The sequence below is a fragment of the Crocuta crocuta genome, unplaced genomic scaffold (assembly GCF_008692635.1).
Source record: "Crocuta crocuta isolate KB4526 unplaced genomic scaffold, BGI_CrCroc_1.0 scaffold397, whole genome shotgun sequence".
Lineage (NCBI taxonomy): Eukaryota > Metazoa > Chordata > Mammalia > Carnivora > Hyaenidae > Crocuta > Crocuta crocuta.
The window spans coordinates 1,120,667-1,132,592 of record NW_027527387.1 but is presented as its reverse complement, the minus strand read 5'-3'; the positions used below and the strand labels follow the sequence as shown (position 1 = coordinate 1,132,592).

The 11,926-nt window shown below is 35.4% G+C and overlaps 1 long non-coding RNA gene across 1 annotated transcript in view; it reads right to left on the bottom strand.

The window, feature by feature from the left end:
• Positions 1-2,276: 2,276 nt before the first annotated feature.
• LOC144221748 (uncharacterized) overlaps positions 2,277-11,926 on the bottom strand; it is a 194,420-nt gene continuing 184,770 nt past the window's right edge. Inside the window, exon 6 of the long non-coding RNA XR_013332169.1 lies at positions 2,277-2,531. This is a non-coding gene — a long non-coding RNA (uncharacterized LOC144221748). The remainder of the gene's footprint in view (positions 2,532-11,926) is intronic.

The window sequence follows — 11,926 nt, the reverse complement described above, 5'->3', positions numbered from 1 at the left end:
ACAGCAGTTTATTATCATCTCTCTGGTTCTGTGGGTTATTGAGCTCACCTGGGTGGTTCTGATTTGGCATCTCCTGGTGTCAGTCTGAAGCTGGCGTCCCTCGAGGCAGGATGGGCTGGGTGTTCAGATGGCTCGCTCACACGCTGGCAAATGCTGCTGGCTGTCAGCAGGGAGCTCAGCTGGTGCTGATCATAGAAATGCCAACACATGGCCTCTCCACGTGACTTAGTCTTCCTACAGAGTGAAGTGAGTTCTGAGAGGGTGTGTCCTAAGACTGAGTGTACCAAGAGACTGCGAACAGAAGCTGCCAGTACTTTTCAGACGTGGGTTTTGGAGTTCTCAGAATATCACTTTTACCTCATTTTATTGGTCAGGGCCATTACAGGGTCCACCCATTTTCAAGAGTAAACAGACATTCCCTCTTGATGGGAAGGCAAGGTCACGCTACAAACGGGCAACATACTCTATCCAACAGCTGTTTGTAAATTTTTATTTCAGTTAATAACTTGACCAAATAAATGTCATAGAATTATGGAAGAGTTCAATATAAATGGTGAAACTGAGTAAGTTATTATTAAGACAGTATGTGAGTTGTAATGTGATGAGTTGCCTTCATGCTGTTATAAAATCAGGAACAATAATTCTTAAGCTTCAGAATTATATCTTGGGGTCAGTTTTTATTTTTTTTTTATTTTTTTTTTTTTAAATTTTTTTAATGTTTTATTTATTTCTAGGAGAGAGAGAGAGAGCATAGCAGGGATGGTCCGAGAGAGAGGGAGTCACAGACTTTGAAACAGGCTCCAGGCTCTGAGCTGGCAGTCAGCACAGAGCCCGATGCGGGGCTCGAACCCACGAACCGCGAGATCATGACCTAAGCGAAAGTCGGACGCTTAACCGACTAAGCCACCCAGGCGCCCCTTGGGGTCAGTTTTTAAAAGTGAGTCTCAAACAGGTATTTCTTTTATTTACTAAACTAACCTAGAAATTAATTTCTTTTCAGCAATACTATTTTAAAAGTTATGCTTATTATTAGCCTTTAAATGTTCAGTATAATATTTGACACATTATGGTAACCGCATTATTTTTTTATGTGGGATTTGGGAAATTTGAAATGTTTGGTAAGAAATTTAATTTACTGCAAATGTACTATTTTTAAAGATGAACTAGTAATTATAAACTGATTTATCCTCACGTCTTTAGACTCTTATAGAGTGAAATTATGGAATGGCCTCAAATATATCTCTTTTGGATGAGATATATATACACACATACATTTTTGGAGATATATCTTCTTGGTAAATAGGAACAAATTTGTTGGATTTATTAGACCAATAATTGTGTCATGTAGTCAACTGACCAGTGCTCTGGTATTTTATAATTGATGGGAAGCTACAGAATTCCCACATAACTTTATGTTGTGATAAGGCTGCAAAATGAAATATGTAATTGTTCAATGGACATTCCTACCTGCCACATTTTTCTGTCAAAAGAAAAAAATAATGTAACTAAACTCTATATTCTTTTTCCCACACCATCTCTATTTTGTTTATCCTCATGAGCTGAAGACTTTTTTGTATATGAGGGGTTGGGAATAGCATTTTGGCTAATAATACATCAAAATAATTGTGGTAAAAAATGGCAGTTTATAAGACAAGTGATTATTCTCTGAAGTATTTGGAATAATCTGGGAATTGGGATTAGATAGGTCAAGAAGTCTTTTGATATATGGCAAAAATAGAGTTGTGTTTAAAAATAAATGTATTTGAGATGCCTGGGTGGCTCAGTTGGTTAAGCATCTGACGTCGGCTCAGGTCATGATCACATGGTTCGTGGGTTCACACAGTTTGTGGGTTCAAGCCCCATGTCGGGCTCTGTGCTGGCGGCTAGCTCAGAGCTTGGAGCCTGCTTTAGATTCTGTGTCTCCTTCTCTCTCTGACCCTCCCCTGCTCACGCTGTCTCTCTCTCTCAGAAATAAGTAAAACATTTAAAAAATAAAAAATAAATGTACTTGTGGGGTCTAGAACTGTGCTGTGGGAAGTGAGGGGCTGACCATGAAAACAGTGAAATGGGAAATAATCTTGCCGTTCAAGATATTTCACTTTTATTTTTTATTTGTTTTTATATGCTTATTTATTTTTAGAGAGAGAGCAAGAGAGTGCCCAAGTGTGAGTGGGGGAGAGGCAGAGAGAGAGGGGGAGAGGGGAAATCCCAAGCAGGCTCCTGCACTGTTATTGCAGAGCACAACCCTGGGGCTAGAACTCACCAACCATGAAATTTTGACATGAGCTAAAATCAAGAGTCAGAGGCTCAGCTGACTGAGCCACCCAGATGCCCTAGTATTTTACTTTTATTTTACCCTCTTTTACTCAACTGATTTCTCATTTCTTCTTCCAGCATAAATAAGCTTCAAACCATCGTGAAGAGCTTTTGTTGTCACCCATGCATTGAGTTTCCCTCCGTGGGGCATCTGTGCGAGTACCTGAAAGCAAGATGCCTTACAGATGCACATTCAGAGGTGTCACTCCTGCTTCCTATTTTCAGAAGAAAGAAAATCAAACTTATTAGCAACAGACAACATCCAAATAGGTAATAATAAAAAAAAATCATCAAATTAAAAGTTTAGCAGAGAAGAACATTTTCCAATCAATTTAAATGGGGCTGAATTAGAAAAATATTTATGTTTTTAAAAAAAGTATAACTTTTTGGGGCTCCTGGGTGGCTTAGTTAAGTGTCTGACTTCAGCTCAGGTCATTATCTCATGGTCCATGAGTTCAAGCCCTGTGTCAGGCTCTGTGCTGATGACTCGAAGCCTGGAGCCTTGCTTCAGATTCTGTGTCCCCTCTCTCTCTGCCCCTCTCTCACTCATGCTGTCTCTCTAAAAAATAAATAAACTTAAGAAAATTTTTGTAATTAACTTTTTGAGGAGAATATCAAAGTGAATTTTGTTCCTTAGTGTATTCAAGAATATGTAAATACATTAAAATTTTTAATTATTACTGGTTTTAATAATAGCTTTCTTGAGATATAGTTCACAAATCATAGAATCCACCCATTTAGTATTTACAATTAAATGATGTTTGACATATTCACAAAGGTGTGCAATCTTTACTACCATCAATTTTGAAACATTTTCATCACCCTTTCTTCCAAAACTCATGCCCAGTGACGTAGCAGTCACTCCTTTTCCCTGGAACTTCCACAGTTTATTTATCAGTTCATGAGTTAATGTAGATTTTGGTTCTTTCTCATTTTTGGATATTATGAATAATGCTGCTATGCACATTCATGTACATACTTTTGTATGACATACGTTTTCACTTCTCCTAGGTGTGGAATTGCTGGGTCATATGATAATTACATTAAATCCTGTGTTATTGCTATTATAGTTGGATATAGGACAGAAAAATGTTCAAAATTGGGAACCTATATAAGGTGGGTAGAAAGTAAATCCTTCTGGTGTCAATGGTTACCTGGAAAGGCACACATAGTGATAACAGAATAAGACAGAGTTCATGATATGTGTTAGGAAATTCTGGAACTCAAATATTTCTGCTGGATAAATCTTAATCTCATGCATCAGTAGGCAGAGGTTTTTTAACTTTTTTTATTTTATTTCCCTTAGGAACACAAGCAAAGTTTAAGGCCTGTATGTCCACACAAGTATAGGGCAAATATGAAGCCTCATTTTAAAAGGCAATTAAATTCATTCATTTATTCATTCATCCACTTATCTATATATTCACGAGCACCTATTATATGGCACGTCTTTTTCTAGGTGATTGCGAGACATCACTGAACATGGCACACAGGTATGCCTGTCCTCATGGAGCTTACTTATATCCTAGCAGGGACTGGAAAGAGGTGTTATGCATGCATCCCTCCAAAATGGTGGGTTGGAAAAACAACTCCATTTACGCAAATCAGTAAAAACAAACCAACCAACAAACAAACACCCCACCTTTAATCAAATATTCAGCTGTGTATTAAATTAAAATGGAAAATGTGTCATTTACCTGATATTTCCTTGTTCTTATACTCCATTTCTCAGCAGGGTTTGCTTCTTTATATTTTATATGCCTTTATAAGTATGAACCATTATTCCTTGAGGCTAGGAAGTCACCAGTTATAAAATACAGCATTCAAATACTAATTACATTAGCAACAATATATCCATAAAAAAAGACATGACAGGAGTAAATGAGCACTCTGATACCAAGACACACTTCAAGGGAAAATGCACTTAGAGTGCATATAAATGGTATATGGGTAACCTGGAAACACTCATGTTCTTCACCTTTATTCTATATAGTGTAGGGAAAGCCTATTCCCTTGCCAGAGTCATTCCAACTCTTTATATTTCACTGTTGATTACCTCAAACAATCTCAGCCTCCCATCTGTTAGTAAAGATGTAGTTAAAACTTACTGGACAATTTTTACTGGAAGCAAAGGCTTTCCAATTGTCACTTTAGGCTGGCAGCTAGGATCTCCTGACTTCCTCTAGGAATCACTTTTTTTAATCTCATTGGTTTTCTGGGGCTCAGGGTCCTAATCTGCTATCTCTTAGAAGTCTACTTTGTAATGTAGTTTAAGAACCTCCTTTGATTCAACTATATTATATTGAGGCCTAGAAAAAGAAGTCCAAATTGCGTTCAGCCTTTAAAATATGATTTTCCAAACTTCCATATACAAAGTTTTATATTTATTTTAAAAAACAGAAAATTGAATCATGTAACTTATTCTGCTCCAATGTACATACATATGTATATATATATATATATGGTAGCAAAATATTATAATCAATTACTTTATTCATTTTACTAGGTTGTATGGTGTTTTAATGTATGAACATGTAAAATATTAAGTAATAAATACTTAGGTTATTTCTATTTTATCATAATATTGCTACAATTAATACTTTTTATATAAGCATGTATATAAAGACTTATGTGTGTATCTTTGAACTTTAACATGAGTATATAAGTTGAATAAATACATATATTTGTTTGTTAAATGAATTCCTAGAGCTGGATCTGTTTGGTCAATGAATACAGATATTTGAAATTTTGATACTTTTAGCCAAACTATTTCCCCTGTATCTCTTATGGCAATTCCAAAGTCATTGGGTGGAAGTCATAGGTGATATTGCCTCTTGCTTTAAAATATTTGTCAGAGACAAGGCATAAGGCAAAAAAAAATTAAATCTACTTTCTTGGAATAGGTGTATATTGATGAAAAAGCACGGTGAATGGGGTAAATTTGGCTTAGTGAATGGGACATCAAAAAAATATTCTTTGGTATAGTTTCCCATGTGTTTATATCTCTAAGACTAAAGAAATGTGACTGGCATTGAAAAGTATTTGATAGAGATGGATAAAATCTAAATGGTGATTTGGGGCATGCCAGTAACCATCATGAATAAAGATTTAGAGGTCACATTTTAGCCACATTCCAGCTTATTGAACCTATTTTTATTGTATATGCTGTGATTGTATACTAATACAGAACTTACTCCTAATTCCATCTTTTTCTATTTTCAAGTAGTGCTCTAAACATGCAGATAATGGCAAAAAATCAGCTTGACGGAGATGTCTGCGCTTTTGCAGTGCAGCAAACTCATCAAGCTGACTGCTGAATTATTTCATGATAAGATAATTTTCCTTCAAGTCTTAATACTACAGAGGTCACGTGGTCTGGTGAAATTCATGAGGGAACTGTCACTTTCAGGCTCCTAATATCAGTCACTCTTCGATCTATATTTGGTTTATGGATTCAGGAAGTGTGATAGCAGTTATTAGCCTCTCTAGGAAAGTTCTCTTGCAAGAGAGATTTATTTCCTGATTAATGATGGAAATGATCCAGTATTAATTTTAGTTTTTGATATCAACAATTTCATGTTAACATCATTCTTGCTATGTTCACCTTTCAAATTACTGTGATCATTCTAATGATTAAAAAGCTATTATTTGATTTAGATTCACTCTGCAATTACCAGCTGTAGCATTTCTGACATTTCTTACTAAATTTGGGTACATGAGGTTTTACCTTAACTAACAAAAGGTTTTCCTATGGAAGCTTTTTTACATGCATTCAGATAAATTAAAGCATAGAAAACTCAGGAATTAGTATTAATCATAAATGTTATCCTATTCAAACATAATTTCTGACAGGAGCAGTGGAATTTGTTTTATTGCTTTTTATGCTTGAAATTAGGATACCTTATGCAATCTTTTGTTTGTAGTCATAGGTTTCTTAACATTTATTTTACAACAACACCAACTTGCTTTTTCCATTACTTGGTTTTCTAAGGTACATTGTTAGGCTATTCAACTTTCATAGTCCATATTATCCATTATGATTAGAGCTAGAGCTTTTAATTACAGTATAAGAAAAGTATTCTCAACCAGTGTCCACAGAATGTAATAATCACCTTAAGAGTTCTTCCTTTTGGGATGCCTGGGGGGCTTAGTCAGTTGAGCGACTAACTTCTGATCTCCTGGTTCATGGGATGGAACACCAAATCAGGCTCCACAGTGAACATGGAAACTTCTTGGGATTCTCTCTCTCTCTCCCTCTCTCTCTGCCCCTCTCCCATGCTCTCTCTCTCTCTCAAAATAAATAAACTTAAAATAAAAATTAAAAAGGACAAATTCTTCCTTTTGGACATGTTATGATGAAGTAAACCAATGAAAACAGTAAACAATTTAAAAACTAGAAAGTACCACACAAGACTTCATAGTCCCTTTTGCTTAGTAAATTCTGTAAGTGTGAATGACAATGTTTGTGAAAACTCTTGAAGTATCTTCACTTACTGCATTTCATGTTTATATTCTATTGCCAGTCCCTTTTTATTTATTTATTTATTTATTTAATTTATTTATTTATTTTGGCAATACCCTAAAGTCTTCTCCAACAAAGGATCTCTTTTCTATTGGTCATTTTGTTAGGGCAAATTCCAATTAAAAGTGGTTTTTGTTCTGGAAATCTGAAGACTGTAAATAACAAGACTACTTTTATGAATATCCTTGGGTCATTTGGACTTTATCAAAATTTTAACATTGGCATTTATTTTGAATTTTCATATTCTACTTCTAATTCATTAAGTACATGATCTATAGTGAATCTTCAATATGGGAACAACTGGGTTAACTTTGATAGTTATTTTTCTTTATGTATTGCATAATCATTGAATTGAGAATTTGACGTTTGCTTTATCAAGTTCTTTTGAGGTCAGTGTGAATCTTGTGATTAGATGTCTTTAAAGAAGCAAGGAACTAGATAAAGAATTGTAACTGCATTGAAATCAGGAGTAGAAAATATATTTTTGGAAATTTATTCTCTAATTGTTTTTCTTCATGGCAGCAAATGAGCATGTCATCAATAATTATCCTTGACTTCACACAGTAATATCAGTGTCACTGGTTGATAACCCTGAAATATTTTCTGAAGATTACATGAAGAATCATTACTTGATAGAAACTGGTCTATCTATGGAGATACTATATCAAAAAACCTTTACTTAAAAAAAAATAAAACTTATGTCAAAGAGAGTTTTCCATTTATGCACAGTAAAGGAAAGGTGAAACTTATACTCTGTCTTATTTGAATATATTTTTAATCCCCATATAGACCTAAAAAGAAAGTGAAAATAGCAATTTAGATCACACCATAGAGGACAATTCAGGGGGGGAAAAATGCTTGTTTAGTAAAGATATCATTTCATATTCAGGATTCTCTTTAGAGTTGATTGATTTCTAAAGCCCAGATCCAGAAGACATTATCCATCCTCTTACATTACACTCAGTTTATTGACTCAAAAGAAAGGAATTGGAAATGATTGCAAAAGGTTCATAAACTTTAATAGATGATGAGCTGGGTTAGCTACTGAGTGTTAGAAGCAACCCTGGGAATCAGTTTCCAGCTTCTTAGTCAAGTGTTCTATTACAAATGGTGCTTTGACTCTACCCCCCCCCCACATAAGCCTCCCTGGTTTGTTTCACACAGTCCCCTGAACCTCTCTTTGCTTTTGTTTTAGCTATAAGCATCTGTATCTAGAAAATACATTGAATGTTAAATTCCTCATGATGCTACTAAGCTCATATTTTTCCTTTTTAAAAAAACTTTACAAATATTGACAATTAATATAAACTCAAATATCTTCCTTTAAGTGATATTCTAATATTTTATGACCCCGAACTTGCTTCACATCGTTTTTTCTTTTAGGGGTTTTGAAATAAATAGGATGTTACTTAATAACTTTGAGTATAAAATATTTCACTCTTCTCTTTTTCTTTGTAAAATATGTGTAATATAGGTAACAGCCCCACATGTATGTTTATGGTAACAAAGACTAGATTATATATAATGTATTTTTACTTAATCTCTAGAGTATACTCTGGTTTATAGATTTTCTTTTTAATTTTGCTGTTTTCTGTTGACAACAAGATGTCACAGATTTTGCTTCATTTTAAATAACTCATTTCCTTCTACCAACATTTTCACTTTGTGTTTTTCAGAGAAGTACTCTACCTAGAAAGCATTCCTTCAAATTTATATAAATCCAGTTTTCTTGTCAATCGCTGCATTAACTTTTACGGAAAACATCTACCATGGACTCCTCTGGTGAGTCTTTCCTCTGCTCACCCTTCCCTCAGAACCTATGTGTTTGTTCAATTTATGCTGTTAGTTTGTGCAGCTGGTAATGCTGTTTTATACATGTACTTTTCCTTTAGATCTGTATGAACACTTTATGTAGATTCCATCTCCAACTAGATTGTAAACATTTTTTTAAAAGTTTATTTATTTTTGAGAGAGAGAGAGAGAGAGAGGCAGAGAGACAGGGAGACCAAGGATATGAAGTGGGCTCCATGCTGATAACAGAGCCCCAGGTTGAGCTCAAACTCATGAACCCCAAGATCATGACCTGAGCCCAACAGAGATGATGTCCTGAGCTGAAGTTGTACATTTAACTGGCTGAGCCACACAGACCTCTAGATTTTAAACTTTGGATTGAAGAGTCACATCGTTATATTAGTTTCTCTATATCCTTTCTCCACATCCACCCTCCCATTCCTTGTTTCATTACTCAAAGACATTTGACTTTTCAGTTTATTGAACTATAACTAGGATGTTCTCACGGTAGATCACTGTAGTTTATTATTCCAGCTGACAATGAAGGCCAGTTCCAGATTTGGGATAAATTGCTTACACTAGAAAGTAACCATAGAGATGAACTAAAATAAATTATATAAAATACAATAAAAACATATACATAAACTCCATAACTCTATTTCCCTGACAGACAAAAAGATGCTACAGATTTTTATTTTTTAAGAAAGCATATATTACAAGAACAGTTTATCTCCGTTTTAAGCGTATGGTGTTATTTGATTGTATATATTTGGCGTCACTAGTTGTATTGTTGTGCCTGAATCGCGAGTCCCCAGAGACCTCCAAGGAGCCGACACCGATGCAAATACAAAAGGGTCTATATTACAAGCTTGAGCAGGGGTCACCTGCCTACCGGTGTCGTGGCAGCAAGGTGAAGCGAAGAACAGCGAATAGGGTTTTTAAGGAGTAAGGGATGGGGCTGTTACAGTATGTGTAGCATCATCACATAAGCACCAATTACTACTGTACAACACCCATGGTAACAGCTTTGACCATTCAGTATCTGTGAGGTGTTCATTACTTTTGGTGACACCCAATCATGACTTTTGAGAATCCTTTGAAAATGACCAATTATGAGGTGAGTTTAAAGGGCCCACGTGGGGTTCAGGCAAGCGGTGAGAAATTGGCTAGCTTGTATAAAATAACTGTTTGCAGTTCCCAGCCTTGACTCAGACCATGGGAATGCTTTTTGATTAGCTGATCTGAGGGCGGTCCGAGGATGGCTTTAGCCTTGAACAATCTGAGGCTTTTCCTGGAACTGGGGCTATGTGCAGCCCGTGGTTGCTCTTGATGGAGGACTTAATTTTAGGCTCTTCAGTATCACTGCAGAAACAGAAAAGGCAATCTGTGGCGCTGGCTCCTCAGAGCACAGCCAACCCACCACAGCACCGGCCTTCGCGTTGCAGACGTTTCATGTGGGCGAGATTGAGAGGCGGTGCGGGACCCACGTGCCTTCCTCTGTAATGTGTTCAGTTTCATCAGCTTCTCACCAACCTCAAAAAAGTTGCCCACTCATTAAAAGAGAAGTTACAGTTGTCACAAGGCAAGTTTTCAATATTTTATATTTTATTAGATTTTACCACATTGATTTGCTCTTAAACGCGGTAGTGAATATTCCTAGGTACTATTAAGTCAGCTGTAGTCTATTAAACAGCTTGTGGGTACAATTGGCCCAGGTTTGAGACTAATTTTTACTGACATCACCAACTGAATGGTAAGATAATAATGAAGAGAGATTTTAAAATGTTACCTAACTTACAATCTAATGGTATAACCACACTGTTTACTACATATTTTATTTATTAAAATAATTTTTATGCATTTTATTAAACAATTAACAGCACATGTTCTGTGTAGGAGGCTCTATTTGCTCATGTGTACTTGGAAAACATTAATATTTAACATTTAGTATTAATGTTCCTAAGGCATGCATTAAATTGGACCCTTGTTAATGCTCTAAATAACAGCACAGAAGCTATTGAAAATAATTAAAAGCTAAATGTAGACTCAAAGAAATTATCGTTTATATTTTTATTTTGTGTTATTTGATGAATGAAAATGACAAAATATTTGTGAGGAATAAATCTTTATGGTTATTGATTTTAATTAAGAGGAAATAATTTTATTTATTTTTTAAAGTTTATTTATTTATTTTTGAAAGAGAGTAGGGGAGGGGTAAAGAGAGAGGGGGAGAGAAAAAGAATTCCACTATCAGTGCAGAACCTGATGCAGAGCTTGAACTCATAAACTGTGAGATCATGCCCTGAGCTGAGGTCAAGAGTCAGATGCTTAACTGACTGAGTCGCCCACTTGTCCCAGGAAATCATTTTAATTAAAACTATTTAAATGTATTGTACTCTACAGCCAAGTTTTTATTTATCTAGCTTATTTGTAACAAATGTTCCAAAGAGCTGTATACCGCTTGAATCTTAAAAGATGTATATTTACAGATAGGGAACATAAGAAAAGGAGTACAAAAAAGACATAAAAGTTATATTTGACTATGTGATTAGATTTCCTATTAATTATGGTAGGAAAGGTTGGTGTTAGGTTATATAGTTAATAAGAACTTTTGCAGCAAACACTTCGGTTTTCTTGGTCCTTATAGTCCAGTGCTAATAATGATAACTTTGTTCCATATAAAATATAGTTACATTTGAAATATGTATTTTAAAATTTGTCATCTTAAAGCACTATTAAAATAAGTTATTTTCCACATAGGGTCTGGGAATTAGAAGGGCACTGGTGAAATAAATCCTAGCATATATAGAGCACAATTTCCCTAGAGAACCAAATACATCTTCCAAAAAGATGCCACACTCCCATTGTTGTCTCCGCTCTTTGGATTTTCTTTCTTGTCTGAAATCCCTATAGAGAAAGCCATTCATGTTGGCTGGGTAGATGTTTCAGTAATTCCCCTGCCCATCTTTACCTCTTCCCCTGCTGATGCCGCTGAAGCAGTTAGGCAGGAAGATATTGTGCCTTCACTGTTTCTGCATCCTTGGCTCTGGTTCTGGTGGAAGGGAAAGTTGACCTCAATGTATTTTAATGGAAGCTAAATTCATTTGATTTGCAAGACATGAAAATGGACTTTCAATTAAGGCCAACGTAAGATAGAGATGACTTTCTGACAGAACTTCTTCATTTGTGCTCTTTGAGAGATACTGCTTTGCCAAAAATTCAGAAGAGACACCAATAGATGGGACTCCAGAAACCACTTGAAACCCTTCTTTTTTATGAACACTGGCTGCCTTTTGA